This window comes from Pieris rapae, chromosome 3 (assembly GCF_905147795.1).
Source record: "Pieris rapae chromosome 3, ilPieRapa1.1, whole genome shotgun sequence".
Taxonomy (NCBI): Eukaryota; Metazoa; Arthropoda; class Insecta; order Lepidoptera; family Pieridae; genus Pieris; species Pieris rapae.
Genome location: NC_059511.1, coordinates 7,736,293 through 7,743,752, shown reverse-complemented (window position 1 = coordinate 7,743,752; position 7,460 = coordinate 7,736,293).

Genomic DNA, 7,460 nt, shown 5'->3' with positions numbered 1-7,460 from the left:
ATATAATCAGTATTATAACATATAATCGGCGACTGTTTAAAAATTCATCAATGTCAATCAACATCGAACCTTCAGTGTATATCATACCTAATTAATATTTATTCTTTAGGACCCACCCCGATGACCATCCCTTACAAGGCCGGCAACTCACTCGCGAGCCCTCTAGCATCGAGTGTCCATGGACGGCGGTATCACTTAACATCAGGTGAGCCTCCTGCCCGTTTGCCCCCTATTAAAAAAAAAATACAATTAGTCAAAAGCTACATAACCGTGAGTGTTTATTATATTTTTAAAAAGCGGCTGGTCAAAATTCTCTGCTTAATCATATCGAAATAGATTTAAACGGCTGACGTGTCAACAATTTCCTATACAATAGGAACGACTAATTGCCAATTATTCCGTGTTTACGTATTTACATTCCTTTGTACTCTTATTCTATAGCGACGAGCCCCTGCGTCGCGCATCTATTTTAATTGTTACTACGGTATATTAGATTATGAAATATGATTTAGTTCTCTCAACGATTATTAAAATAGATAATAGATAATGTAATAAATATTCTAACATAATAACTAATCTTAAAATGTAATAACTAAAATATAAATTAACTACACATATTATGCATAAATAATAATATAGTTAATTTGAACATCAAGGCAACTATAGACTATTAAATAATACTTAAGTGATATCAATATTCGTATATGAAATACATGAAAACAATATGGATTAACTAAAAGTAAGAAATACCGTAATAATAATAATAAATATTTTGAACATCATCATCATAACCAAAAATACAGCGGGTATTATATGTAAGTATTAGTCTACTTAAGTTTTTTTTTCTTCAGTAAGGACTTTGGACTTAGTTCTGTCGACCGCCATTCGATCACTACGGTCTATTCGGTCACCACTTAAGCCTGTTTCATTATATGAATTTGAAAGTATATTATCCCGTATCTCTACAGTTTTGTAAGATTCAATTTTGTGCGTGCACACATCGACGACTTTTTGGTCTGAGACATGCAGTATTACTCGATGTTTTATCAAAAGCCAATGAATATTTAAAATTGTAGAATCGGACGTCGTACGTAAGTTTTATTGGGAATATATTTAAATTGTATAGGTTTACTACTAAAGAAGCAAGGTAACCTCTACTTATAATATCTAATAATATTACCACTCTATCTTTGCACGTTTTGGTGTCATTTAACTTTTCTTAATAGAACATATAAATATACGATCTTATTCTGTTATACTTTTTAAGAGTAAAGAGTAAATAAAAGCTCAATGTAACAATCTAATTTTCCTATTTTCCTAAAATTCTACATACAGACATCGAAATACAATTTGTTGTGTATAGATTTCATTTTGCAATCAAACCTTTCCTCGCATCACAATCATGTCAAATAAATTATCGGCATGTTGAATTTATTATAGGAATTTATTAGAGTTTGAACTGGGATAAATTTTATGATTTTTAAAGCTAATGGATTGCCTTAATTGATTGGATTTGAAATGCGATTACAGATTTTCAGAATTCTCTTTTTTATGTGTATTTTTTTAAGCGGATTAAAATTACTTTCGGTAGTAATTTTCCAATAGGTTATTGCTTACAACAATGTTATTGAAAATGTTTCGTACCTATTTAAAATTAATATTTTCGAAAAAAGTTTGTGTCTGATACTTTTGCTACGCCTTTTTAGCTAAATAATTTTATTTGAAATTATGGCTATTCAAGAATCTATATAAAATAAGGTTGCACCGTTAGGCAACTTCGTAACTATGGAAATTGGTACAAGTGTTAAAGAGTGTTACACTTAAACTAAGTCACTAGTACACACTTAAAGAGCGAATCATTCGAAAACGATATTTATTTTACAGGTTAGCCTTAAAGTGAGTCTTTCTTTAAATTGTGTGAATACCTTCACTTATCGAAAATTAAATTTAGTCACATTTTCAGGCAGGTAAATAATGTCTAGTAAAATTAGTTTTTATTTATTTTTCATTTACCTGGGTTATTATAAAACATTTTATATAAATAAATACGTACTATTTCTATAAATGTATTGTCCTTTCACGTAGTTTGTTCACGAAACACCTCCCGTTCTCTGCTAACATTTTCACAGATTAAATTCTTCAGTGACGACCGTAGTTTGTGCAAGAATTTCATCTCTCTCCTATTTTAATATTATATTTTAGTTGACACAAGATTTGTTTTATGCTTACTCGCAAGTCTTATTGTATTTATACTACCATTAAAAGTCGTTTGGAAATTATGTTCTCAAATTAACCCAATATGTTGAATTATAAAGAAAAGAAAATTTCTATATTTTTATGAAAAAGTTTCTACGAAAGTTAATTTTCAACTAAAGTATGAACTTGTTCAAATTTTCATTTTGAGCCGTAAAACTCCTTTGCGATGGGCATTTCGAAAGTTTTTTAATCTTGAAGAATGGTCTCGCAAACTGTTTCTTATTTTAGGCAAAATTTTAATAAATCACCACTGTATTATTAATACAGTTTAATATCTTTAAATAAAGCGCTTAGTTTTCCTCTTCTTCTCTGGACAAGAATCCCACGTAGCTGGTGGTGTTAAAGTTTAAACATTGTATATACACCGCATTGTAACTAGTAAGGTATGCACAGAGGTTAGTCTTTGACTCATTTTTATCAGTTTTGACAAAGGCACGGATTGGAAACAAAATAGCTGGCTGTTAAATGTTAAGGTTTATAAGATTTATTTATTAAGTTTACGATATCATATCCTTTAATTGTCATACATTTTAGATGGAAAGTTTTTGTAAAATAATTTGTAAAAGATTATGTAATTAGTAATATTACTAAATCTATGGATTATTTTACAAAAAATAGAAATTAAAAATACAATTAAAACGTATTTAAGACAAGATAAACACACAATACAATAAAATAAAATCACCAGAATTTATTTTATTGTATTGTGTGCTTTTGGTAAATACCGAGTACTTCAGAAAAATTAATCATCAGCAAAACAGTGAATTAGGTTCGAGAAAGGCACCCAATGCTTTCTCTAAAAATGAACAGCCCGCTACCAAATCTATTAGGTATTGCTATTTGGACATATAGTTTGTATTACCCAGATAATGTGGCAAATGAAAAGTTAAAAAAAATCCAGTAATTTATTTGCTATATATTGTATAGTAGGTGTGATGTGCTGCTATAGGGTTGTGAGATGTGCAAGGTGACTAACGAGATCTCGCACTGGCTCATCAACAATCAGCGTCATTAACTGCTATCTCCGCCGCATTCTGGGTATCTACTGGCCCTAGAAGATTTCCAACGAGCAACTCTAGTGCTTCCGAGAAACACAGATAAGCCTGCAGTTCAAGCGATGAAAGTCGAACTAGATAGGCCAAACACTCCGTACAGATTCCCCAACAAGCGCTTCTTTGGAATACGCAAAGTAAGCGCAAGCGTGGTCATCAAATATGGTCCAAGCAAATATGGCGACCTAGCATAATTTATCTAAATAAAAATAATAGTAAAAATAAATGTAAATTTTGAAGACTTACTGTAAAAATAGAATCATTTGTGAATTAAAATTTAAAAACTCATATTTATAAATGTTTCAATATAATAAAAAGTACAACAAACGAGCAGGATTTACAGTGAGATCAAAAACAAAACATAGTTTTCTACGCACGAAAAGCACATACACCATAAATCATTTCAACAGAAGAATTACAAACGGTAATTCTTTGATATTATGTAAAGGAAATAAAGATATTATTCCGACACATAAGAACCCAGGATCATTTTACCCAGACGTGGGTCAGCCGGTGATTGATGGAACATGGTTTTAATCGTTGCATGACGGGTTAAAATTCTTTATTCAATATGATGGGTCAACGTTGATATGCGTTGGAAAATAATTGCTTTACTTATAATGTGTGTCATTTAACTGGAATTATTAACGTAGACAATATAATGTACGTGTACATTTCATAAAATTCTACTGGCTTTTCTCGTTGACACGTCGTTATTTAATTTTCATAGTTTTATTTAAATGTCGCATATTTTAATAACATACGGAAGGTTTTTACGTTCTATAACAGAAGTGGTTGAAGTTTGAAGTCTCAGTTAAACCTAAGGCAACATTAGCAAAAGTAAAAAAACCTTTATTATAACGAGAACATCAGAACGACAAACCAAATACACAAATTTCGCCGAAGGATATATTCTTCAAAACTGTGTTGTGTTTAACATTTTGTGTCAACCAGTTTGTAGACAACAAGACTCTTCTTTCTTCTTTTTTTTCTTCGAGAAGTCTTTTTATAAACCAACAGTGAATTAGGATGAATAAATACCATGAGTTAATTTAAATCATTAGATAGATTATTTACATACTATTTCATTAACATTCAGTATTTTAAAGTGTTATATTTATTAAAACGCATCACCAACTTGTTTTTAATTTTCCTACGTAAAATTTTAATTTTTTATGAATTTTACTGCGTGTAATAAAAATTGACCGTTTTTGCTTTACCTTTTCAGAGAGCCGTAGAAACCTTTTCAATCAAGTGCGTACAATCAATCAATCAGCACGGGCATTCGATCCGGGTTAAGAGTCCCTCAATAAAATCTGCAGGTAGCTAAGACACCTGAGATCACTTAGTGGCTTCTTAGTGATTTTAAGAACTTTTTAGGTTTAAGATATTGTTCAAATTTATGGTAATTAAAAAGAATAGTTGGATATAGCCTTTATTCATGAAAAAAATTGGTTTATATTATAATTTATTAACAAATAAGTTTATAATTTATGGTTGGTACAATTTTTAACCAATATTTACCTTTATACAAAATAGAGCTAGACAAGCATCAAGCGTTTTATGAGTTATGAAAAAGTACTGGCGCCGGCTGGCGTAATGCGAATGTATATAAAAAACGTTTTATGTTAAATAGAAAATGTTAATAACAAATATTATTTTCCATACTTATCTAAATAACGACATTAAATTCATATCTAATTTCCAAGTTTCTCATCCACAAGTCTTATCCCATCAACTTAATAATGGAGAATACATAAATTCCGCAAAAAACAAAACTAGAGCAGCCTGGAATGTAATTAAAACTAATACACGAGACATGACATTTAATTCAGGAATAGAAGCAATTAATATCGATAACAAAACATATGAATCACCGCATGAAATATGCAACTTTTTTAATGACTATTTTACCTCACTGCCTACTAAAAATAAAACAAACAATTTGCCAGAAGCTAAAATCCCTCTAAACCATAAAAGTATTTTTCTTTCCCCCATAAATAACACGGTTATACTAAAAATTATTACATCGTTGAAAAATACAAAATCTACAGGATACGATAATTTAGATACCAAAACAATTAAATCATGCGCATTATACCTACTTGATCCACTGACATACATAATTAATCTATCGATAGTAGAAGGGATCTTTCCTGAAAAACTAAAAATATCAATTATCAAACCATTACATAAAAAAGGAGCAAAAACACAAATGACTAATTATAGACCAATAACTTTAATTCCCATATTATCTAAAATTTTCGAAAAAGTCATGTATAATAAAATAGAGAATTTCTTTTTATCATACGATATTCTAAAAAAAGAACAATTTGGCTTCAGGAAAAATCGTTCCACTACCCTTGCGTGCTTTACCCTAGTTAAACAAATTACTGAATGCTTAAATCATAAAATGCTTGTAGGTTGCATCTTTTTAGACATGACAAAGGCTTTTGACTTTGTATGCCATGAAAGACTTTTAAAAAAATTAGAATGCTACGGAATAAGAGGTAATGCCTATAACTGGGTGAAAAGTAACCTTGAAAATAGAATGCAATATGTAGAAATAACAAAGATTTGTAAACTAAAACAAAAAACCTATAGATCCAACTATAAGAAAAATGAGTACGGAACACCTCAGGGCAGTATTTTGGCCCCACTACTTTTTCTAACATACATAAATGACCTCCCAGATGCTATTCACCAGAACTGTATACTATTTGCTGATGACACTACACTTATAATAAAAGGCAAAAACGACCAAGATTTAAAAAACAACTTAATTAAATCTCTAGACGACGCCATCAACTGGATGAATTCAAATAACCTACAAATAAACATGACCAAAACTAACATAATTCATTTTCAGACATATAACTCTAAAACACTAATAGACGTACAATATAAACACAATAAACTGGACATAATGAACGAGTGTGTATTTTTAGGTATAACGATAGATAAATTTTGTAATTGGAAATCACATATTGAAAAATTACAGAACAAAATAGACCGTTTTGTTTTTGTGTTAAAACGACTAAGGGAAACTGTTAACCATGCTGCGGTATTAGCTGCTTATCATGCATATATTGCATCTATAATTAGATATGGAATTATAATTTGGGGAAATTCAGTCGAAGTGAATAGGGTATTTAAGGCCCAAAAAAAATGTATTAGAGCAATTTGTGGAGCAAATTGCATCGATAGTTGCGTGCCTCTATTTAAGAGACTCAAAGTGTTATCTCTTCCATGTATTTATATATTAGAAATGTCCCTGTTCGTACACAGAAATATACATATTTTTAAATCGAATGTAGTAAGTAGTAGACATGGGGAGAAATTGGCTGTGCCAAAAATAAATTTAGAATTATTTCGGAAAAACGCCTTCTGTATGGCAATTAAAATTTACAATAGATTACCGAAAGAACTTAAAGATCTTCCGACAAGAATCTTTAAAAAGCGACTTAGTGCATTACTTTTAGAAAAAACGTACTACTCAATAAACGATTATTTGTGTGAGACATGGTAATTTATATAAATTTAATTATGTATGATAATTGACTTAATTGATATGAATCTGACTAATAATGTAAAATCTAAACTAAAATAAATTTGCGCGCCACTGTGTGTGGCAGAATATGCGAACGACTGACAATTGTACCACCTTGACATTTTGTACCATATTCGTGCAATGAATAAATTATTATTATTATTATTATTAAAAATCATTGTCGAAGTTCACACTTACTCCAGTCTAACCAATTGCAACAACTTAATTCTACCTTCATTTAGTTCAATAAACAATAAAAATCTTCTAAATGACACTGGAGGAAACTAGCGGTTAAGATACATGCTAGGGCTAGTTTAAACGCTAGTGCTCTTAGAAGTATTATATATAAGGTTAACCACGGTGAATATTGTATTTAGATGTAATGTTTGTTTTGAGTCAAACAAAGTAAATTTTTATTATTTATTTTATTTAATTATTATTTTTACAAGAATGTATTGATTACGTGTTCCTTAGTGAAAAAATATATTCTTATCTAACACCACTACTTAAGCCAAGTGTGAATCGTTACAGCTAATCCAAATACCCGTTGTATTTGGATTAGCTGTAACGAATGCTGAAAACGCCTTACATAAATACGAATC